Raw genomic sequence first — 26,418 nt, 5'->3', positions numbered from 1 at the left:
TTTACAATGCAGTCGTTGAGCTGATGGGAGGTTCTTACATATCTTTTGCCTTTCCTATATGTACTGTTTTATGAACTGTTTACTGTTTAAACTGAAAAAGTAAGTACAGTAATTTGTCTTAAATGTATCAATACAAACATTTAGTTTTAATAAACAGATAATTATTCTCTTTAAAATAATGAGACTTATTCTAGGGGGGAGTAAAATGTTTGACAACTAGTCTCCCCTGTTTAGAACCTTTATTTTTGGTGTACAAGACATTGTATTTTTGGGTCTTGGGCCTGTAAATTAAAGCTGCTAGAAGCTTATGTCAGGTTTTTAAAATGTGGCCAAGAAGGACATTTGCATGCTGAATATTCATCCAGTTTTGTGTAGAATGGAAGCCAGTTACAATGGGATGATGCCCGTCACAAAAGCATTCTTTAAATTGGCCTGAATTACTCACCGCTTTGTTATAACTTACTGGTCATTAAACGCTTACATGCAGGTTATTAAACTTTGTTTTAGAAACTATTTGTTCTTCATGCATTGATCTTTAATTCATGCAGTCTTTAATTCAGACATAAAACCTGCGCTGTGATCATCAACAGCCAGACATTAGAGATCTGCCAGAGATTGTTTGACAGTATGCTTTATCATTCACTAGCTGAAAATAAAACGTTCTGAAAGTGATCCCAACGATATTCTTCTCTGTATCTTTATTGTTATAGTTGTAATCTGAATCCCGCTATTCTCCTAAATGAAGAGCGATTTTTTTAAACTTTATTTTTAATAGTTATCATTATTGTTATAATGTGAAAGGCCCTTAAGTTACTTTATACAATTTACTTAGCCTCACGATGCTTTTGGGAAAGGCAGCAAAACTCAACATTTCAATAGATTATTTAGTCATTAGACACTGAATTGACTTCAAGTTTATGGTTTCCCCTTTAAGTGATTAACCACATTTAATAATTTCATCAATTTTCTAAATTATGCCAGTCTATGATTTCAGCATATGAAGAAAATTTAATTGGTTCATGTCCACACAACTTCTATCATTGTACACAAATTTGACCACAAGACACATCCATTAACAGCTTGACCCACTAACACTGACAAACATTTGCTAAGCCAAAGTTTGCTGTGTTTAAAGATCATTATTTGCTCTAAAGGTTAACTGTTATATGTTAAGTCCTCATATTCGCTGTACCAAATCCTTTGGCATTAAAATGTTCACAACAATTTTTCTCATTTCTGTAATGCCCCCTGTAGTGTGAATATCTGTGCACATGGAGAGCAATTTACACCTGAAAAAGGACCTGCATGAGCATTCAAAACAGCAGGACTATGATATTCTGTCAGAATGTAAGCTTACATAAGACATGATTTCTGTGTGCACTTCAGTCTTAAAGGGGTCATATGACACGGCTAAAACGAATATTATGGTTTGTTTTAGATGTAATGCAATGTGTATACACGATTTAAGGTTCAAAAACGTTGTATTTGCCACATACCGTGCATGTTTGTATCTCCTCTTTGCTCCGCCTCTCTGAAACACACAGATTTTTTACAAAGCTCATGGCTCTGAAAAGCGAGGTGTGCTATGATTGTCCAGTTAGTAACCAGTGCGTAGTGATTGGTCGAATACTGCAAGCGTGTGACGGAAATGTAACGCCTCTTACCATATTTGGAACATCAGGTTCCTCTTCAATTCTCCTGACAGGTGATCAAATGTCATTGGTACTTCCTTATATCAGTTCGAGCCCGAATCTGATCCGGAAAATGAAGATGATCAAGCAGATACATCAACTTTGCCAGCGCGACTTGAGCAGGATGTAAAGGATTGATAAGGTTTTATTAAAAAATTATGTTAAATAAGTAAAAAATATAGCTAACTGTTTTACCTTTTATAAACAACGTTATAAAGACTATAAACAAACAACCATATACATCATACAGAGTTTGTGTGAGATAGAAACGCATGCATTACAGCAGGGAATGGTAACATAATTAATAACGCGAGCGCTTTGGCCCTTCTTGATCAACCAGTGTTACTGTCATGGTACAGAAACGGAAGACTCAGTTGCGGGTGAAACAGTACACTTTATTGTTAAAAATAAAGGCAACACAATAATGTCCGTGATGCCACCGGCAGGAGATAGTCACGGGAGGGTGCTCGGTCCGATGCGAAGTTCCGCAATGGAGAGACGCGGCACCCGTGAAGCAGGAGCCGCTGAGCATGACTGGACGGTGGAAGTGTGGAAGGAGAGGTCCGGGTCCAGGAGCGCTGCGGGACAGAGAGCAAGGAATAACAAAAAGGAGGCTAAGCAGGAGACAAAGTAAAACAGCTTCGAGGAGCCACAAAAACGGGAAAACACGACGAGCAAGACTAGGACTAAGACTAGGAACAAAAAAAGGCTTCTACGGTACTAGACACGCTAGCACTGGGGCAGTCAGAATAGGCAAAAGTAACAAGTACGGTCTGACACAAGACGAGAGGACGAAAGGGGATAAATAGGAAGGTCTACAAATAAGGAATAAGCTGCAGGTGTGAGGTAAACACAAGAACAGGGGTGAGTACTAATTAGAAAAGGAGCTACGGGTGAGAGTGATGAGAGCCGGTGAGTGGGGAAATCCTGACAGGGAAACACGAGGGCAGGGCGAATGACGCAGACACCAGACACGTGGAGAGCTGTCAAACGGCACTCCACATGTTCGACAAAACAAAACACAAACCACGCATGACACAGACCCCAAGAAGGCCGGGATCGCAACAGTACCCCCCCCAGTAGAGCTCACTGAGTGCTTAGGGAGGGGGCTCACCTCGTCTCCGGTGGAAGTCCACGACCAACGACCTATCCAGAACGTCACGAGACGGCACCCAACACCTCTCCTCAGCGCCATATCCCTCCCAGTCCACTAAGTACTGGAAGCCCCTGCCACGGCGACGAACGTCAAGAAGTTTCCTGACGGTGTACGCCGGGGACCCATCCACCAACCGTGGGGGAAGGGGGACGGGACGACTGCTGGCGGGGTTGAGATGAGACGTGACAGCTGGTTTAACCCTGGAAACATGAAAGACAGGGTGAACTCGACCAAGATTATGGGGAAGCTTGAGCCGGACGGCCACCGGATTAACCACCTTCGTGATGCGGTACGGCCTAATGAACCTGGGGGCCAACTTCTTAGAGGGCGCCCGGAGAGGCAGGTCCTTGGTAGAAAGCCATACCCGCTGACCACAAACATAGGGCGGAGGAGAGATCCGGTGACGATCGGCCGCAGCTTTGGTACTCTGGGAGGTTAGGGCCAGAACCCCTCTGGCTCTCGTCCAGGTGCGGCGACAGCGCCGGACGAAGGCCAGAGCAGAGGGAACCGCAGCCTCGGGTTCCTGGGAGGGAAACAGGGGGGGGCTGATAACCAACAAAACATTCAAAAGGAGACATACCTGATGAGGACACTGGGAGGGAATTGTGGGCGTACTCGACCCAGGAGAACTGCTGGCTCCAGGAGCAGGGATTATGAGATGTTAGACAGCGGAGCTTACTTCCGAGATCCTGGTTGGTTCGCTCACATTGCCCATTGGTCTGAGGGTGAAAACCTGAAGACAGACTCGCTGAGGCCCCGATCTGTCTACAGAACTCCTTCCAGAACCGGGAAGAGAACTGAGGACCCCTATCGGACACGACGTAGACCGGTAACCCATGGAGACGAAAGACGTGGTCCACCAACAGTTGAGAGGACTCCCGGGCAGATGGCAGCTTGGGCAGGGGAATGAAATGAGCCGCTTTGGAGAAGCGGTCCACCACCGTGAGGATGAAGGTGTTGCCGCCAGAGGGAGGGAGGCCAGTGACAAAATCCACGGCGATGTGTGACAAAGGGCGGGAGGGGATGGGAAGGGAACAAAGCAGACCAGCAGGTGGGCGGTGGGAGGGCTTACATTGAGCACAAATAGGGCAAGCCAACACAAACTGTACAACATCTGTGGCCAATGAAGGCCACCAAAACCGCTGACATACGGACACCAGGGTTCCTAGTACCCCTGGATGGCCGAAAAACTTGGACGAGTGCCCCCACTGAAGGACCTCAGGACGCAGCGCAACCGGCACAAACAACCTGCCTGCAGGACACTATCTCGGTACTTGCTCCCCTCGTCCGGCTTCCTCTACTCGTCGCACAAGGGCCCAGGAGACAGCCCCGACCACCACCACTTTGGGAAGGATGGCATCGGCCGTAAGCTCTCTCCCAGGTGCCTCGAACAGAAGAGAGAGTGCGTCAGGCTTGACGTTCTTAGAGCCTGGCCGGTATGAGAGGGAGAAGTTGAACCGACCGAAAAAGAGTGCCCAACGGGCTTGGCGTGAGCTCAACCTCTTGGCTGAACAGACATATTCAAGATTCTTATAATAAGTCCAGACCAAGAAGGGTTGCGCTGCTCCCTCCAACCAATGGCGCCACTCACCCAAAGCCAGTCGAACAGCCAGAAGCTCTCGGTTACCGATATCATAGTTTTGTTCAGCGGGGCTAAGACGGTGGGAGTAGTAGGCACAAGGGTGCACCTTCTCATCTCCACTAGAGCGCTGAGACAAAACCGCGCCTATCCCGACATCTGAGGCATCGACCTTGACTATGAACTGTCGTTCAGGGACACAGGAGCAGAGACAAAACGGGACTTGAGATTGTCAAAGGCTACCTGAGCTTGAGGATTCCATATGAACAAAACCTTGGTGGAGGTCAATGCTGTGAGCGGAGCGGCAATCTGGCCGAAACCCCGGATGAATTGCCGATAAAAGTTGGCGAACCCCAGGAACCGCTGAAGAGCCTTGCGAGAGTCGGGAACGGGCCACTCGGCGAAAGCCTTGATCTTAGACGAGTCAGGTTCAATCCCCCTGGGGGATAAGACATGGCCAAGAAACGAAACAGTATCGGCATGGAACTTGCACTTCTCTGCCTTGATAAATAGTTGATTCTCTAACAATCGCTGGAGAACCTCACGCACGTGTCGGGAATGTTCCTGGAGAGAGGGGGAAAAGATTAGAATGTCATCCAGGTAAACAAAGACAAATTGATTGATCATGTCGCTCAACACGGCGTTAATGAGGCCCTGGAAGACGGCAGGGGCATTGGTCAAACCAAACGGGAGAACCAAATACTCATAATGTCCCGAAGGTGTGTTAAAGGCCGTCTTCCACTCGTCCCCCTCACAGATACGGACCAGGTGATAGGCGTTGCGGAGGTCTAGCTTAGTAAAGACCCGAGCTCCCTGCAAAAGTTCGAAGGCAGTTGACATGAGTGGTAAGGGGTACTTGTTCTTTACCGTAATCTCATTCAAACCTCGATAGTCAATACAGGGACGAAGGGAACCATCTCTCTTCTGTACGCAGAAGAAGCCAGCCCCAGCCGGTGAGGAGGAGTGTCGAATGAGCCCAGCTTGGAGAGATTCATTAATATATTTGTCTATGGCCTCTCTTTCAGGACTAGACAGGGAATAAAGTCGACCCTTGGGCGGAGAAGTGCCTGGGAGGAGATCTATGGCACAGTCGTAGGGGCGATGCGGAGGTAGAGAGGTGGCTCGTGACTTGCTGAACACGGTACGAAGGTCATGGTACTCCTCCGGGACCCCGGTCAAATCGAAGGCAGTAACCTGTAACACAGAAGGCACAGAGACAGAAGAAGGGGCAGAACCAAGACAAGACGCATGACAAAAAGAGCTCCAGGCCAAAACAGAATTATTAACCCAATCAGCGTGAGGATTATGTTGTGACAACCAAGGATGCCCTAAAATGATGGGAGTATTGGGGGAATCGAGGATGTACAACATAATGTTCTCACAATGATTCCCAGAAAGGTGAAGTCTTACGTGAGGGGTGACGTGAGTAATAGTGCAAAAGGGATGCCCCGCGAGCGTCAGGACCGAGACCGGCTGAGAAAGGGGCATGGCCGGAATCCCCCATCGACGAGCTGTGGTGCGATCAATGAAGTTTCCTTCAGCGCTGGAGTCGACGAGGGCACGGCCTTGGTGAGAACTGCCCTCGTGTATCAGCCGGAAGGGTAACAACGTGCGGTGCAACGGGGGTGAAACATCAATGGCACCCGCCCGGATTCCCCGGACTACGGACCGGCTCGCCCTTTTAACGGACACGACATCACCTGGTGGTCGGGTTTGACGCAGTAAAAGCAGAGACCCTCTACGACACGCTGTTGTTTCTGAGCCGGAGTGAGGCGTGATCGACCCAGTTGCATCGGTTCCTCCAGCGGCGTCGGGGCGCAAGGAGACTTGGGAGGATCGAACTCACGAGATCGCCAGGAAGTGGGTGAAGGACGGCAGTGGCGGCGAGCAGAGATTCGGTTTTCAATCCGCAGGCACAGATTAGTGAGAGCATCCATGTCCCGTGGTGCCTCCAAGGCAGCGATCTCGTAGGCGATAGTATTATTGAGACCGTCCAAAAAGCGCGCACGAAGCACTCCCTCGTTCCACTCGCAGGCGGCCGCCAGCGTCTGGAATTTGATCGAGTAATCCATAACAGAGCTCCGTCCCTGGGAAAGCCGAGAGAGCTGGGCGGCCGCATCGTCCCCTCGAACCGACCGATCGAACAGAGACGCCATCTCGGTGCGAAAGGTTGCAAAAGATCGGCAACACAGGGCTTGGTTCTCCCAGACGGAAATTCCCCACTCTCGAGCGCGCCCAGAAAGGAGTGTGAGGACGTAAGCGATTCTTGTCTCATCCATGGCATAACGTCGCGGCTGCAGAGCGAAAACCAACACACACTGGGAGAGGAAGGCTCGACAGGCGTTTGGGTCTCCGTCATACACCGGAGGACTGTTGGCGTGTGGCTCAGCCTCTAGGGAGAGTCCTCATGTGGCGAGGGGTGCGCGAGAGTCCACGGCATCTCGGCAGAGCTCGTCGAGCCGGTGATGTAGATCAGCAACTTGGGCCGTGAGAACTTCGACATCTTGTGAGGTGGCATTCAGCCGTGACGCCTGGTGGCCCAAGCATAGCTCCCTGCTGCTGAAGCGCGTTGTGCAGATGGTCCGTGCCCGCTGAGTCTGGTGAATGGTCAGACCGTTCTGTCATGGTACAGAAACGGTAGACTCAGTTGCGGGTGAAACAGTACACTTTATTGTTAAAAATAAAGGCAACACAATAATGTCCGTGATGCCACTGGCAGGAGATAGTCACGGGAGGGTGCTCGGTCCGATGCGAAGTTCCGCAATGGAGAGACGTGGCACCCATGAAGCAGGAGCCGCCGAGCATGACTGGACGGTGGAAGTGTGGAAGGAGAGGTCCGGGTCCGGGTCCAGGAGCGCTGCGGGACAGAGAGCAAGGAATAACAAAAAAGAGGCTAAGCAGGAGACAAAGTAAAACGGCTTCGAGGAGCCACAAAAACGGGAAAACACGACGAGCAAGACTAGGACTAAGACTAGGACCAAAAAAAGGCTTCTACGGTACTAGACACGCTAGCACCGGGGCGGTCAGAATAGGCGAAAGTAACAAGTACGGTCTGACACAAGACGAGAGGACGAAAGGGGATAAATAGGAAGGTCTACAAATAAGGAATAAGCTGCAAGGTGTGAGGTAAACACAAGAACAGGGGTGAGTACTAATTAGAAAAGGAGCTACGGGTGAGAGTGATGAGAGCCGGTGAGTGGGGAAATCCTGACAGGGAAACACGAGGGCGGGGCGAATGACGCAGACACCGGACACGTGGAGAGCTGTCAAACGGCACTCCACATGTTCGACAAAACAAAACAAAACACAAACCACGCATGACACAGACCCCAAGAAGGCCGGGATCGCAACAGTTACGCCACGTCTCGTCGCGACTCAACAGAGACAATAAACCCCATTATAAACACGAAATTTGTTGCCTCTAGTGGGAACATTATTACTGATTATTAGGACTTATGTTGTCTTTTTTCACGTTGCGTGCGTGTCTGCATTTGCAGATCACAAACACACGACAAACTCAACTCGTGTTAACAAAGTCTTTTACAATGAAATTATACTTACAGGCTGCGAATCATCTGAAGCACCAGACTGTCCTTGTGAAGTTGTCATGGTTGGAACGGCCCCACTTTTTAACCAAAGCTTTCGTGCATAGCCGGTCTTGATCTCTCCCAGGTTCGTGAAGCAATCATCTGTGAAATGCGCTGCACAAACTTGAACATTCGGATTAGGGATGCACCGAATGTTCGGCCACCGAATATATTCGGCCGAAAATAGCAAAAAACGCATGTTCGGTATTCGGCCGAATATGTGAAATGGCCGAATAAATTTTACCGAACATGACTCGAGAAACTAGCAACTAGCAACCAGCACAGAGAGAGAGAGACGTGCGCTTTATTACTGCCGAAAACATTTTGGCAGTGTGTGTGTGGAGCATTTTAAGGTGTCAGAGAAAGACACAGCACGGGACTTGCCGCACGGAAGTAAATTTCCGAATGAAAGCGTCTTTACCGGTCGGTAACTTGTGTACTTCAGACGGGAGCGGGCTGTCTGACAGTAGCCCCGCCGCTCGCGACATCCTTTGACATCATACAGTGGTCGCGCGCACACAGTTCCCTGTACTAAACAACTTGTCAAAGTATGTTCTGTGCATCCCGGCCACGAGTGCACCAGAGAACAGTCAGCTTCTGTGGGCAGAGTTTGGAGGAGAGACGTGAACTGATATGGTTGTCAGTCAGCATCAGTCAGAATTGCTTGCGTTCAGTGTTTTTTTTTCTTAAAATCATTTTGCAACGTAGCCTATAATAATCCAACAGTTTTAGTTTATTCGTATTTTTAGTTTATAGGCCTAATGTGGAATGACACTTTTTAATGAACTGTTTTGTTGTAGGGGTACAGAGTAACTTACATGACATTCTTTTAGCAGTCAGTTATAGGCCTAATTAATATAGGCTATTAAATTTTTTGTTTTAATGTATTTTGTTTTGCTCAATTTTATATTAAGTTGTATAGTATTTTATTGAAAAGCAAGACAAATTTTTAAAAGCAAATTTTGACTATTCAGTTTGTGCAATAGTGAAAAAAATAGCTTAATAAATAGAAGAAATGCAAAAACCATGTTCGGTGTTCGGTATTATTCGGCCTTCGGCCAAGTGTTTCACATCATGTTCGGCTTCGGCTTCGGCCAAGAATGTTAGATTCGGTGCATCCCTAATTCGGATTGTACTTTTCTGGAACAGTGTTGTAAATAAAATGTAACCATTCGTTTTTAGTTGTCTCATCTTTTGGCAGGGCAAACAAAGAGTCTTGCTTTTCACAACGAAACACACAGCAACATGGCTGCGGCGGTGACGATACAAATAGATTTACAACTACGCCCACCTCACTTGCGTTTAGATTTGGGCGGTCTTAGTCAAGTCATGTTACGAAGTGATGTAGATTCGCCGGGGTGTGGTTACACGAGGCGTTTCAGGCAGGTCTGGGTGAGCATTCGCTTTTAGATAGAATGCATCTTTTGTTCCCACACTTTCATTTCTGCAATTTTACATGTCTAATACATGCATGGGCAACTTATAACACACCGAAGACACAGAAGAACACGTATTCACGCCATATGACACCTTTAAATCTAAATTCAGTGACACTGGCCGATACTTAACAGACCAATCAGAGCCGATCCTTCTTATATGCAAACTACGCAGGTTGTGTAGGGCTACTGCACCACCAGAGGGCTGTTTCATAAACGTCGCTTAGAAAAGCGGGAATTAAGGTTCACAACCAGACTTGAATGAACTGAACTAATCAGTCAGGCTTAAATGGGTTTCATAAAGCTTAGCTTTAGTTCACGCGATCCTACTAATTTGAACGAGGCTCAGTAAGTCAAGATAATAGCACGCACGCTATTATTCAGCAGCCCTACAAGTCAAGCGTTGATTAAATCGATCGGCTAAGGAAAAGAGAGCGGCGATTGGTGCACTTCATCTTCTTATCTTTTTATCGGTGGGTGACATCCAGCGTATTGGTGCATTACCGCCACCTTCTGCGAAACTTGTTAAGAATCTAAACGTCAAAGGTACGAAACTATCAAAGGTAATACCGCTGCAAATAACCAAACCAGAGGGAAAGATTGCATGCCATAAGTACAATGTGTTCAAATGTATTCATATAGCCTATTATAATACAAATAAATTAAATAATACTTAATCTTTGCTACAATTTATTCAAACAGTAAGCAAGGAAAAGGGTTATTAAAATATCTTGTACAAAAATGTTAAACCTACGTTAATGTATTACAATACAGTGGTGTGTAAATGTCTTAGGGTTACCATTAGATTTCAGCACTTCAGTCTCAGGGAAGCTCATCTGCATGTTTGTCGTCCTCATCGGGGTCTCAACCTGACTGCAGTTCGTCATCGTAACCGTCCTGAGTGGGCAAATGCTCACATTCGATGGCATCTGGCATTTTGGAGAAGTGTTCTCTTCACGGATGAATCCTAGTTTTCACTGTACAGGGCAGATGGCAGACAGCGTGTATGGCGTCGTGTGGGTGAGCGGTTTGCCGATGTCAACGATGTGGATCGAGTGGCCCATGGTGGCGGTGGGGTTATGGTATGGGCAGGCATATGTTATGGACAACGGACACAGGTGCATTTTATTGATGACATTTTGAATGCACAGAGATACCGTGATGAGATCCTGAGACCCACTGTTGTGCCATTCATCCACGACCATCACGGTGGCGTATACGACAGCATGTTCCAGTTACTGCCAATATCCCAGCAACTTCGAACAGCCATTGAAGAGGAGTGGACCAACATTTAATCAGCATCTTGATATGCCACACCTGTGAGGTGGATGGATTATTTCTGCAAAGGAGAAGTGCTCACTAACACAGATTTAGACAGATTTGTGAACAATATTTGAGAGAAAAAGGCCTTTTGTGTACATAGAAAAAGTCTAAGATCTTTGAGTTGAGCTCATGAAAAATGGGGGCAAAAACAAAAGTTTTGTGTTTATAATTTTGGTCAGTGTATGTTCACAAAGTTCCAAGGTGCAGTAATCACTGTTTGCATATTAGATTAAAGGCCCACTTGTGTGATGAGGTACTCACAATGTGTATTTTCCAAATATTACTGTCTGCAGGACACTGACTAGCCCCTCTTAGATTGGGACCACATGTGACAGGGAATATTAAGCCATTACATCAAAATGCCAAGAGCATCCCATCAAACAATTCTTTCTGTTCCTACAGAATAATGCAAAGAAGACAAAGACTGTGTACAAGCTGTACCTCCTCACAAAATGGGATGCTCTGGATGTAGATATGCAATATAAAAAAATGAAGAAGAAATAATAATGAAATGGAAACTGGAAAAAGACGCAAGAAAAATGCGGGAGAAGCATTTTGGAGCAGAAGTCAACAGAAGCGCGTAAGTGAAATTGATTAATATTGTCTTATTGTGTGTAAACACAGTGTCATTGCTTTGTTTACTGCTGCTGTAACACTACACATAAAGGGAAGAACGATGCCACAACAGGAGACGGTGCAAAGGGTATATTTAATCCAAAAACCAAAAATCCAAAAGACTAAATCCAAAAAGGGGTAACAGGCACAAAAAGGTATAATCCAACTGGTAAGAAACATGCAACAAGGGGAACTCGGAAACACAGGAGGGTAGGAACTAGACAGTAACGGAAGTAACAACTAGCTCTGATACTGGGGAATACACAGGGCAGGGTACAAATAGTGTCCAAGTAATGTGAATCAGGTGCGGGTGTAATCATGATGAGTGCAAGGGATGATGGGAATTGGAGTTCGTGAGTGTCAATAGTCCGGTGAGAGTGAACGGGTGATTCTGGGAGGCGGAGTTGCTGGAGGGGGTGTGGCTGATCGCCGAGGAGAGCTTGTTATAGCCGCCGTGTCACGTGTTGAAGTCGCGTTTGTTCTCATGCTGGTTTCGCTTGTTATTGTGAGATTTTGAAAGCGTGTCCAAAGCCAGGTAGGGTATTTAAACTGTGCTCTCAGCCCAGTCAGTGGGAGAAACATTTTGCAGCAGAAGTCAACAGAAGCGCGTAAGTGTAATTGATTAATATTGTCTTATTGAGTTTAAACACAGTGTCGTTGCTTTGTTTACTGCCGCCGTGTCACGTGTTGAAGTCGCGTTTGTTCTCGTGATGGTTTCGCTTGTTATTGTGAGATTTTGTCCTGCTGAATTCAATTCAATTGCGTGATTCAGATGGGTATTTAAGTGCGATTAACCACCGCGGCAGCGGTCGCGTTTTAGACCAAACAGCGTAATGACCATCAACTCTACCTGTGCGACTCCACCGAGCAAGGACACTGACAAGGCACTTGAGTATAGCACTTCGGTATTAACTTTTTGCACTTCTATTTATTCTCTTCTTGTTATTTGTCTTGTATATTTATTATTCCCCGCTTTTGAATATGTGTTTTCAAATCCCTACTGTTACTACAACTCGTAAATCACTGGTATCACGTAGAAGGCCACGCAATGCTAAGGCTAATAATCTGCGCACTCTTTCAATGTCCACAACTACCTCAATTACATTTCCCATTGGTTTATAGAACTGCCAATCTGCTGTAGACAAAGCAAATTTCATCACAGCTATTGCTAAACATTCTGGTCCTACTCTTTTAGCATTTACTGAAACCTGGATCAAACCAGAGGACACTGCCACACCGGCGGCTCTCTCAAATAACTACACTTTCTCCCACAGCCCATGCATATCAGGGAGGGGTGGAGGAACCGGTCTACTTATCCCCAACGACTGGAAATTCAAACATCTGGCACCCTCATTTGACAACATCTCCTTCGAGTCACATGCTGTTACTATAATCCGCCCTGTTAAAACTCATGTTGTAGTTATCTATCGTCCCCCAGGTCAGCTTGGACACTTCTTGGAGGAGTTGGATACGCTTATTTCATCCTTCCCCGAGGATGGTACTCCTCTGGTGGTACTTGGAGACTTCAACATCCACATTGAAAAACCACAGGCTGCCAACTTCAACAACCTGACTGCATCGTTTGACTTCAAGCCAGTTCCCACTTCAGCAACCCATAAGTCTGGTAATCAACTAGATCTTATGTACACACGACACTGCTCCACTCATCACTCCCAGGTCACCCCGCTGCACACGTCGGATCATTTCCTCATCTCAACCTAACTTCTCCAGACACTACACACATGCTTCCCCACTGGTCACATTCTGACGCAACCTATGATCACTCTCTCCCTCCCGCTTATCCTCTGCGGGCTCCGCTACACTCCCTCCCTCTGAACACCTCTCTCTCTTGGATACTAACAGTGCCACCGATACTCTTTGCTCCACACTTACCTCCTGCTTAGACAACCTATGCCCTCTAACATCTAGGCCATCTCGTGCATCCCCTTCTGCCCCCTGGTTATCTGATGTTCTCCGTGAGCATCGCGCCACGCTCAGGTCTGCTGAGAGAAAGTGGCGCAAATTTATAGAGCCTGCTGACCTTGGTCTCTATCAGTCTCTCCTCTCTTCTTTCTCTGCTGATGTCTCCTCTGCAAAAACCCAGTACTACCATGCTAAAATTAAAGACTCGCCTGACTTTCGTACTCTCTTTAAAACCTTCTTTGCTCTTCTTTGCCAGCTGCCCCCTCACCTCCATCCGACTTAACAGCTGATGATTTTGCGTCTTTCTTTGTAAAGAAAACGACCACCATCAGCAGTCAGTTTTCTGTGCCTCCGCCTCCTGTTCACGCCCAAACCCCTAGACACATGCTCGCTCTGCTCTTTCTCTCTCCTATCTCAAGATGATGTCTTCAAGGTCATGTCTTCTAACCACCCAACTACCTGAACGCTAGATCCATCCCCACTCATCTCCTCAAGGCCATCTCTCCATCGGTTGTTCCCGCTCTGACCCACATTATCAACTCGTCTCTCACCACTGGTACATTTCCCAGAGTCTTCAAAGAGGCCCGTATTACCCTGCTACTGAAGAAACCCGCTCTTAATCCTGCACTGTTAGAGAACTACAGACCGGTATCACTCCTCCCCTTCATTGCTAAAACTCTTGAACGTGTGGTATGTAACCAGCTCTCATCCTTTCTCACCCAGAACAACCTCCTGGACACCAACCAGTCTGGTTTCAAGAGCGGTCATTCCACTGAGACTGCGCTGCTCTCTGTCATTGAAGCCCTGACACTGGCAAGAGCCGCCTCTAACTCATCTGTACTTATCCTACTGGATCTGTCTGTTGCCTTTGACACTGTTAACCACCACATACTCCTGTCGACCCTGAAGGCTATGGGTGTCTCTGGAGTGGTGCTACAATGGTTCAGGTCTTACCTCACAGGTAGGTCATTTAGAGTATACTGGAGAGTAGAGGTCTCTGAATCCCAACACCTCAATACAGGGGTGCCTCAGGGCTCAGTGCTTGGTACGTTGCTATTTTCTATATACATGACATCCCTAGGCTCTGTCATTTGGAAAAATGGCTTTTCCTATCACTGCTATGCGGATGATACACAACTCCACCGTCATTTCAGCCTGACGATCCGACTGTTTCTGCATGCATTTCAGCATGCCTAGCCAACATCTCGCTCTGGATGAACGACCATCACCTGCAGCTGAACCTTGCTAAAACAGAACTGCTTGTAATCCCGGCCGACACAAAGAGTCATCACAACTTCTCCATTCAACTGGGCTCATCAACCATCACATCTTCGAGACCGGCCAGAAACCTGGGAGTGGTGATCGACGATCAGCTTAACTTCACTGATCAGGTTGCCAGCACCACCCGGTCCTGTAGATTCATCCTCTACAATATTAGGAAAATTAGACCTTTCCTATCTGAGCATGCTACGCAAGTCCTAGTCCAGGCTCTTGTTCTGTCCAGACTGGACTACTGCAATGCGCTACTGGCTGGACTTCCATCTTGCACAACCAAACCTCTACAGATGATCCAGAATGCAGTGGCAAGAGTGGTCTTCAATGAACCGAAGAGAGCGCACGTCACTCCTCTCTTCACTAAGTTACATTTGCTCACTACAGTCGCTAAAAATCAAATTCAAGACTCTGCTCCTGGCCTACAAGACCACCACTGATTTGGCACACCCTAACCTTTACTCGCTAATGCAGACTTATATACCCACCAGATCCCTACGATCTGCAAACAAACGACGTCTTGTGGTGCCATCCCAAAAAGGTAAAAAATCTCTCTCACGTACCGTCACGGGATCGGTTCCACATTTATGGAATGATCTGCCCGCTGCTACAAGATCAGCAGATTCTGTAGCCATCTTTAAGAACCATCTGAAAACACATCTCTTCCTTCAACACCTGACTGATCAGTTCTGACTTCTATCTCTTTTCTACTCTTTCAAAAAAAAAAAACCCTTAGCTCTGTATACTGTGGTAGGCTATATGAGACCAGTTTTCTTTGATTGCACTTATGCTTTTTGTTGTCCTTATGTTGTTCCAATGGCTTCCATTGTTTCCCTCATCTGTAAGTCGCTTTGGATAAAAGCGTCTGCTAAATGACTAAATGTAAATGTAAAAGACGCCATTGACACAGGATCTGTTGTTTCAACACTATTTAATACTATGCTTTCTCTCCCAGCAAGCAGCTTCAACCTAAAATAAAATAATTTTATTAAACTGAAGGAAAAGTGAAAAATTAAAGCTTCAAAAAATGATAAATCTGCCTATTTAATTGTCATCAAAAATCAGCTTATTGTCCCATCAGTCCTTCTCTACAACCATCACTGGCAGCCTCTCTCTCCTCAGGCAGACAATATACAACACACACAAGGCATCCCGTTTTACCTTGACATATTTGAAAACTGTCGCTATAAATTATCTGGGTTTAGATACTAGATCTTTTTGGCCAGTATAATTGTTTGACATTTCTGTTACTAGCTATTATCAATTTATTGGGGAATGTTTAAATTAAAACTTTATTGACATTAGTTTAAACATGTGATATCAAATCAAAATAATCTAACACAGATGTATGACAACAGACAGCATGTATTCATTTATTATTGTGGTCTATAATTTCACATTATCATCACATTACAGGTGGGTCAATGTTAACTGACCTCTAGTTAAGCAACAGGCTAGTTTCCCAGCATAACTATTTTAAGTTTGCTTTATGAAACCGAATTGACCGACAATACGTCTGATCTACCTAAATAAACCTGTTTTATTTTGTAATCTCGTTTTATGGAACAGCCCTCAGCCCCCCCCCCCTTGAGTACCCAATCAAAAACACTATTGTAAACAAAACGCTAATTTTATAACTTGCCGATTCAACTTTAGAGGGATCATGTGGAAATGTATTTTTAATTCTTAATTTTTTAAATTATTGTTACATCATGCAGGTGATAAAAAAACGGCAACAACCCCAAGCAAAAAGCCATGTGTTTTTTCCTTTTTTAAGTATTATTTAGTTTTGCCAAATTATGCAATTAATTATTTACAAAACAATTCTCCAGTACAGATTTACAAATTCAGTATTTGTCCACTGTATTTCGGTTGCCCGTAATAATTTGTCATGTTTAGTTTGTGCCATCACATTTAGAAAATTATTAGTAAAGTAAACTGTATTTATCATGCTTTATTTTTGTTAGTAGATCACGTTATAATGCATGTTATAGATTTTGTGGCAGCTAGATTGTTCCAGAGCCACGCGTTTTGTCAATCAAAATTGCAATTACATTCTATACTTAAATGTTCTTACTGTCAGTTAAATTTTTTGTCTTCATTCGTTTAAGTGTGTTAAATTATTTATTATTTAAAATTTTGTATAGTTACAGTTATGTTTATTTCTAATTTTTATTATTTGTACGAGGGCTCCTCACAAATTTGCTTAAGGGGCCCCCAGACGTCTAGGATCGGCACTGAGACCAATGAAAAAACATCACCTTTCAAAAAGTGATCAGGAAGGATCCTCATTTCAGTTTCATTTGTATGGTACTTTTCACAATTTGCATGCTTACGGTGCAGCTCTGTGGACATAATGATATCGCAATGCAAGCTACACCAGTCCAGATATATTAGAAAACCTAATCTATCATCACCTGCTGTCCACTATCATGTATTTTCATGTAGCTGTGGTCTATCTGTGTGTTCGTGTTCTGGTGGAATATGGTTAAAACACATATGCTTACAATAACAGGCAGTGACAGTGATATACCTCCTGATGCACAATTTACTAATTGTCTCAATTGCTATTTCGCTGGGAATACGAACATTCTTTCAAGCTCTCAACATTCAACATTTCTTTTTACTTCAGTTTATTCAAAGTTTATATTTCTCATGTTTATATTTGGTATCAATTAAATTCTTTTTATAACATGGTATGTTTGAATACTGGATTCTGATTGGCTGGAAGGTGTGCATTAAAAGACTTTAAAGCAAGGGTAGCTCCAGTCAGTTTGATTACATTTGAAATTAACTGATAAAATAACCATCATATTCGCCTGTTTGATCTGAAATGACACTGTAAACATCAATAAAAGCTTTAACTTGGCAAATAACCATGGTATTACCGGGATAATCCATGGCTAGGCGTGCATTAAAGGATTTTAATGCACTTCGCGGAGGCAACCATCCTCCGCTTCGCGTCGGGTGGTTCTTCGCCTCCACGTCCATTAAAATCCTTTAATGCACGGCTAGTCGTGTCACATTAAAGTGCATGTTGTACGGGAACACCAGGCTCTCTCACCACCCCCACAACGCGCTCACGCTCACCAGAGTTCTAACCACCTGCATCCTATCATCACCCTCATCAGCCCCACTACAAAAGACGACTGGTGTAATGATGCACTCAGCTCACAATACCATACACATCACAATATTTTAAACAAAATAAAAAAATGAAACTGAAATTCAAATATCATTAAAAAAACAATTTCAGTAACTTTTTTTGTTGCACACACAACTTAATAAAGAATTTTACATTTTAAGGCTTAACTGAACCTTCTGCACTGCAGGTTTTCCCATCATTTTATTCTTAGTCTACATTTTTGTCAATGAAATCCACATTATATTTAGTCTAATAAAATCAAATTGTTGTAATTAAATGTTCCACACTAAGATTTAACTGTTTTGACATAATTTACTATACCTTATAAAGGTAATGACCTGGTTTAATTTAATTCTATTTCTTTTTCAGAAAAGTTGAGTAACTACTGGATATGCATTGTTGTAACACAGAGAATATTAGAACATGAACGACATGTAGCTGTTCATTCAGTCTCATTTTGACTCAATTGACTCGTTCGTTCAGTGAAGGGCGTGTTCATTCAGTACATTCAACCAATGAAACGCACTGACAGAGCTCATACTCAAACCCTATTGGCTCACGTTTGTTTGAAGTGGCACTGTCTTTGCTTGAGACAGTAATGAATGAGAAATATCTGTCAAAAAGACATATTACATAAACTGTATTACATTTCTTCAATCATGCAACTGACATACTTGGTTCGATCTTTAGCATGCCATTCAATCTTTTAATATACAGTACGACTCACTTCATCGCTTCTCTGGTCGGAACAGCGCTGGTTTCTTTTGGCTGACTTTATGTTGCATTTCACGTTATGCAGCAGCTCACATTAACGGATAAATTAACATTGGCATTTAGAAAAGTTTGTGCTGCCTTTGTAATGAGTTTCAGGGTGACTCGCCTGCAGTCACGCTTCAAGTTTGCTGTGTTTTAACGGCGATTGTGAAGGAAAATAAGACGATTTGTAAACTACGTGGCGACACAGATTATATGTATTGTGCTTCCCCTTCTCCCAGAGACTTCTCTCTACCACATATGTGAGATAAGCACACGTGACGCGCTGGCGCAGAGAAGGTAGCGTCTTGACCGCTCATCGAATAGAATTAAATGAACATCATATAGTAAAATATCACCATCTCTCTATGATGCGCATCGTAACATTTTTGCATCACGAAATATCGTACTAGGAAGTATCGTTACGCCCCTACAAAGGACTCGCACTCAGTCAATGTCTCGTCTCAATTTGAAAACAGACTCAAAACAGATTACCTACCTGTGTTACCTACGTGCTGTCCATCGTGTATTTCCAAGTCTTTCAAGTTCTCCAAGTCTTCACCACTCTGCACACAAGCCCACCGTCCATGATCTCCTGCAACACAAGGACAGTATAAAACGTCTTGGTTACGGATGTAACGTCTTGGATACGGATGTAACCTCAGTTCCCTGATGGAGGGAACGAGACGATGTGTCGAGCCGACAGATGGGGTTCGCTCTTGAGAACCTATCAACTTCTGAATAGTTTAGAAAAGGCCAATGACATTGGCGAATGAAATTTGCATGCCGGACTCCGCCCCCGGAAATCCGGGTATAAAGGGTAGACAGTGTGCTGCATTCATTCACCTTTTGGTCTGAGGAGCCTGAGCATCCCTCGACCGCTGCGGCGGGCTGCCAGCGTTGTGGCAAGAAAGACACAACGTCTCGTTCCCTCCATCAGGAAACTGAGGTTACATCCGTAACCAAGATGTTCCCTTTCTGTCAGTCTCTCGACGTTGTGTCGAGCCGACAGGTGGGGTTCCTATGGAAAACGCCACAGCACTGTGCCACGTCACAATCTCTAGCGGAGCGACGCTGACTGGCCTGGGCGAGTCAGACGTGAGCGCTAGCGAGAAATTGTAACCATCCAGTGGAGAGGTAGGGGGTCCCAGAGCTTTTTAGAAAAAGGTGGGAAGCCCCTGCCACCAGCCGTCACGGGCGGAGGCCTTGTTTCTCTAACAGCGAGAAGCCGCCCGGCACCGTAAGGGCCACTGGGTAAGCATTATTCCGCCCTGGGGGAAAAACGCTACAGAGACCACTACCTACCGTGGGGAGGAATAGTGGAAACCCGCATGGTCTCGCCGGCAGGGGAGAACTCATGGGAAAATGCGAGGACTGAAGGAGTTAACCGCAAGGTGGAAGTCCACCTAGGGGAGGTCATGGGTTTCCGAGGTGGGGAACCAACCATGAGGAAAACATCAGAAGGAACCACCCAGTGGGGGGGGGTTACCATGTCCGGAGCACTAGGTCCGGTTAGAGCTATGCAGTAGATAACTCAGCTGGTCCCCGGCCTAAGGGGGCAGGGCTGCTATGCCCAGCCCGCCCCCAGGAAGGTGCTTAGTGATGGATGGAATGCCTATTGTTCACCCAGTGGGGGAAGAAGGGAGGCGAAAATAGCATGCTGACCCACCTAGGAGGGGGGAAGGTGCTTTCACAGGCGTACGCCCTACCGGTCGCCGGTCTTACCTGTTACCATGCAAGACACGGGCTGACACCGGTTCTACGAGGAAGTTGTAGAACCTCACGAAGGTGTTGGGCATAGCCCAACCCGCAGCTCTGCAGAAGTCTGCAAGAGAGGTGCCCTGAGCCAGTGCCCATGAGGAGGCTACACCCCGAGTGGAGTGTGCACTCACTTGGCAATCTTGAGATCGATATGCCGTAGCAACAGCGTCCACGATCCAGTGCGCCAGTCTCTGTTTGGAGACAGCCCTCCCCTTCTGCTGACCTCCAAAACAGACAAAGAGCTGCTCAGAGCTTCTGAAGCTCTGCGTGCGGTCCAAGTAGAGGCGCAGCACGCGTACTGGACACAACACGGATGGGGTTGGGTCTTCCTCCCCAGTGGGAGCGCCTGCAAGTTCACCACCTGGTCCTGGAAGGGAGTGGTGGGAACCTTGGGCACGTAGCCGGGCCATGGTCTCAGGATCACGTGAGAGTCTCCAGGCCCGAATTCTAGGCAATCCATGGACACAGAGAATGCTTGTAGGTCCCCTACCCTCTTGATAGAGGTGAGCGCCACCAGGAGGGCAGTCTTCATCGTAAGATGAGAAAGAGCTGCCTCTCCCAGGGGCTCGAAGGGGGGCCTCTGGAGGCCCACCAGGACCACTTCAAGGTCCCAAGAGGGTACAAAGCGCGGACGAGGCGGATTCAGCCTTCTCGCACCCCTAAGGAACCTTATGAACAGGTCGTGCTGTCCTAGAGACTTGCCAGCAACTGGTTCGTGATGTGCGGCGATGGCGGCTACATACACTTTCAGTGTGGAAGGGAAGAGGTTTCTCTCAAGTCTCTCTTGTAGGAAGGACAGCACATTCCCGATCGAGCATCTCTGTGGGTCTTCTCCTCGAGAAGAACACCAGGATGAGAAGAGGTGCCACTTAAAGGCGTACAGTAGCCTAGTGGCAGGGGCCCTAGCCTGGGTAATGGTCACTTTATCAGCTTTTCTCTTTTTTTTCTGAGACTTGATAACAGTTCATCCACATGCTGTTTTGAATGACCTTTTCCGCATTTCTTCTTATTATTTTGAAGTTTTATGGCGGTTGGCGAACCAACTTCAGGTGCTTCTTCCGCTTTACGGGACTGTTGTTGAACAACCCCCCAGATGGCGGAAAATTATCAAAAAAAAGTGCACCCGTTTAGAAAGTCAGTTTTACTGTCACTCAAAATGAAACTCTCCCATTGATAGGGATGGGCATTGTTAAGATTTTAACAGTATTACTACTCTTATCGATACTGCTTATCGGTCTGGTACTTTAACGGTATTCTTATTTGTACTTTTTGATATAAAAAGAAACAAATTAGGAAGAGAATTAAGATAGCTTTTTTTGAATTAACATAATTAACAATAAATAAATAATTCAAAATAAATAAAATAAACAATTTACAACAAAAGAAATAATATTTTTCATAGGTTCCTCCTTAATCCTTATCCTTATTGACTCTTTGTCTTATTTTTTTTCTGAACAAATATAGATAAAAAATAAGAACAGAATTAACATTGCTTAATCTGCATTAACAGAATTGTGACTTCTTTATGTAAAATAAATGAAATAAATGTTATTATTAACTAAAATAAACAGCAATGTTTATAACAAATGACTTCTAGAAACAGCAACACAGGTGGAGAATACACACAGTTCTTAGCAACGAGCATTGTCACTGTCAGCTTTGGTGAAGTGTAACCACACTTTTGAAAGTTTAGTTCTCTCCGCTATCGTTGCGAATTAAGAGCGCTTTCTTCTGTGCATCTGTTCGTGTATGTGCGCGCTGTGTAGACACAAACTGCATGAGAGAGCCGACTCGCACGCTCTGCTGGGAATAACAAATATGCATGCGCCAAAACTAAATTCTTGGTGTTATTGAAAATTTATATTTTTTCCCTGACGACCGAAAGCAGAACCGATAAGGGCGGAGCTTATCGATGCTCCGGTTTTTCGTAAATTTGCCGCGGTATGCTAATTGAAGGCTCCCGACATAAGCATGCCTTCGACTTCTTGCAGGCTGTGCAGAAAGCGTATGACATCGCAGGACTGCGACTGCTCCGTGATCTTGAATTACTCTCGTAAGATATGGAAATCTCACGTGGATAGAGTCCGCATCGATCCACGAAGTCAAATATACATATCTAGTAGGGAAAACCGGCCGACTTTTATTGAAAATAATATTTTAAGTTTTTCAATTTTATTTTTACGATAGTTTAGGTCATCACAGAGGGCCCTGAGGGTTCGCTACTGGTATGTTGGAGGCATATGCCATGCTGTGACAGACTGTTGCGTAACACAACAGGCCAGAACTAATAGAAAAACCCTCTCCACAATAATGTGATGTAATAGTCCAAACACCTCCATCATGTGCTCAGTTATGCATGTGGCTCTTGCATGCGCTTCATTGCATAAAAACCCTTGGGACAGTGGGATGCTTGGATGGCTAAGATTTCCTTGAATCTACCGCTGGAATGTTCCTAATGTCCATCATCTACTCGTGTACAGGAATGCTTTTCTTCTCAGATTTGGGTAGTCTGAATAGACAAGCCAGTCAACATTCACAGCAGTGAGAGGACACTTACATGTCTCAATCATCATGATATCTATACAAACCCTTCACTATAGGCAGGACAGTCATGTGGCATCAATATTTATGGCCTACTTTAACTACACTTTGAACTGGGATCCCCCCTTGAAATTCCCTCCTTGGACTCAGTCCTCACGAGTCAACCCATTTCTAATCCTAGAAGTGCTGTAGCAGAGTCAAAACCTTGACCCCCTCTTTGCATTAAACACAGCTATATGTTTTCTAAATTCATCAGTTTACACATTTGTGACTTCAAATTCAGGTTTATGAATATTGTCCAAGAGTGCAACTCCCAACATTCACAGGTTTTTATTTTACAGGGCCATTTCTGACCATAGTGACACCCCCCTTCCCACCCATGGTTAAACACCAAAAAACTGTGGGAAAATAGATATCAACAGCACCACAAACTGTGAGAAAACACATTTAATAATACATCTGTAAATAAATGCACAAATCACAAAATTAAATATGTTTTTTCATGTTTATTTCCACTCACAACAACCAAAATAATAGTTGAGTGAGAACACTCAAAAGAAAACAAACACTAATCTAAATTAAATATACTTCAATTGAATACTTGACAGTCTCTGACAATAAAACATAGCATTTATTTCAGTTAAGTTTCATCAGTGTACATTGGGAAAAACTTGCAATAATACCATGTATCTTATTACCATATATACTCTCTTGAAATTTTCCCTTTTTTAATTATGATGAATGTAAAGCTGCTTTGCAACAATGAACATTGTGAAAAGCACTATATAAATAAAATTGAGAAAAATTTGAGGCTTATTTTCATCTCTACTTAAAGATAAATGATGTACAAGTCTATATATACTTCCATCATACCTATCCATCCTATGAACAATGATATATTTTTTAGAAAATGTGTGTGAATGTGAAGATTAAGGTAATTGCCTCTTAGAGCTTTTCTTTTCCAAACTCCTCATGCTTAACACACAGACATCATTACTTCAGACCCTTTCATACAGCCTGTCATGTCACAGTAATGACATTTACTCTGCGGTTTTTATATCTACGTTTTTGCAAGATTGAGCTGCAAGCGTAGATTTTTGTCATGGACATGAGGTCCGCAGCACATTCAAGCTCTTTAACACTGTTGCTAGGTTGCGAAAAGACAACACCAGTCTGGTGTTTACGTTTTTGCTTTAGAGAATAGTTCACACAGAAATTAAACTTCTATCATCATTTACTCCCCATCACGTCTTTCCAAATATGCATTTTGCTTTTTTTGGAACATAAGACAAAAAGCCACAGAAAAAAAGAGACCACTTTTTTCAGTTTTTCTGAATTTACTATCAAATTTGGCAAATATAGCTTCACTCTAATGTACTTGCAGTGTATTCCAGGTAATCAGTTCACGTGTTCTTGTGTGATAGCACAAGGTATGTGATGAAGCGTATACTGTATGTGAGAGTTCAGTATCAGCTTTACATGTGTCTGTGAGGTCAGAGAGACCTAATGTTTAAACTAAATGCATACATTACACTAGTCCATGTGGCTCTCCCCATCCAAGTGTTTTGTGCTTCCACATGAACACCCTCAGGCCATCTGACACTGTCAGAGAGAGAGTGCCTTTGAAATCCAGGGAAAGCACATGTCAAGGGTTGGGGAGCATTTGTCCTCTCTGACATGACTTAAAGGTTGAGTAGGCAATCCTGTCCCGAAACGTTTTTTTGTTATGCTCATTCAAAGTCTCTTAAAGTCCCAGTGAAATTAAAAATGATCATTCTTATTTTTTCATGAAATATTGCAGCATTTATAGTAAACGTTAGCCCATCTGCCCCCTGGTTATCCAATGTTCTCCGAGAGCATCGTGCCAAGCTCAGATCTGCTGAGAGGAAGTGGCGAAAATCAAATGATCCTGCTGACCTCTGTCTCTATCAGTCTCTCCTCTCTTCTTTCTCCGCTGATGTCACCTCTGCCAAAACTCAGTACTACCACTCAAAAATCAACAGCTCGCGTGACCCTCGTACCCTATTCAAAACCTTCTTTGCTCGCCTACCCCCCCCACCTTCATCGGACTTAACGGCAAACAATTTTGCATCTTTCTTTGTAGAGAAAACTACAATCATCAGCAGTCAGTTCACTGTGCCGCAGCCGCCTTAACATGCTCACTCCCCTCTTTCTCTCCATCGGTTGTCCCCGCTCTGACCCACATTATCAACTCTTCTCTCACCACTGGTACACGTCCCTAGGCTTTTAAGGAGGCCTGTATAACCACCCTACTGAAGAAACCCACCCTTGATCCTACACTGCTAGGAAACTACAGACCAGTATCTCTCCTCCCCTTCATTGCAAAAACCCTTGAGCGTGTGGTAGCTGACCAACTCTCCTCATTTCTCACACAGAACAACCTCTTGGACGGCAACCAGTCTGGTTTCAAAAGCGGTCATTCCACCGAGACTGCACTGCTCTCAGTCATCGAAGCTCTGAGACTGGCAAGGGCGGCCTCTAAATCATCTGTGCTCATCCTCCTGGATCTATCTTCCGCTTTCAACACTGTCAACCACCACATCATCCTGTCGACCCTCAAGACTATGGGTGTCTCTGGAGCGGTGCTACGGTGGTTCGAGTCTTACCTCTCGGATAGGTCATTCAGAGTATCCTGGAGAGGTGAGATCTCTGAGTCCCAGCATCTCAGTACAGGGGTAACCCAGGGCTCAGTTCTTGGACCGCTGATCTTCGTTCCTAGGTTCTGTCATTCGGAAACATGGCTTTTCCTATCATTGCTATGTGGATGACACACAGCTCCACCTGTCATTTCAGCCTAATGTTCCGACGGTTTCTGAGCGCATCTCGGCATGTCTGAATGACATCTCACTCTGGATGAAGGACCATCACCTGCAGCTGAACCTTGCAAAAACTGAACTGCTCGTGATCCTGGCCGACCAGAAAACTCAGCATGACCTTTCCATCCAGCTAGATTCATCAACAATTACTCCTTCCAGATTTGCCAGAAACCTGGGAGTGTTAATTGATGATCAGCTGAACTTTGCTGATCATGTTGCCAGCACCGCCTGGTCCTGTAGGTTCATCTTCTACAATATTAGGAGAATTAGACCTTTCCTGTCTGAGCATGCTACACAAGTTCTTGTCCAGGCTCTTGTCCTGTCCAGACTGGACTATTGCAATGCTCTACTGACTGGTCTTCCAGCTTGTACAACCAGACCTCTTCAGATTATCCAGAATGCAGCAGCAAGAGTGGTCTTAAACGAGCCGAAGAGATCGCACGTCACTCCTCTCTTCGTTAGGTTGCACTGGCTCCCTATACTGTAGTTGCTCGCATCCAATTCAAATCTCTGCTCTTGGCCTACAAAACCCCCATATCTTCACTCGCTAATTCAGATTTATGTACCTGCCTGATCCCTGTGCTCTGCAATCGAACAACGTCTTGTGGTGCTGTCACACAAAGGGAAAAAAATCACTCTCACGCACTTTCTCTGGATGTGTTCCACAACTCTGGAACGATCTCCCTCTTGCCACAAGATCAGCGGATTATGTAGCGGTCTTTAAGAATCGGCTAAAAACACATCTCTTCCGTCAACATCTGACCCATTAGTACAGTCTTCTACTTCTTTTCTACTTTCC

This window comes from Triplophysa rosa, linkage group LG16, assembly GCF_024868665.1.
Source record: "Triplophysa rosa linkage group LG16, Trosa_1v2, whole genome shotgun sequence".
NCBI lineage: Eukaryota > Metazoa > Chordata > Actinopteri > Cypriniformes > Nemacheilidae > Triplophysa > Triplophysa rosa.
The sequence above is the reverse complement of the archived record's forward strand: the minus strand, read 5'-3'. Positions refer to the sequence as shown.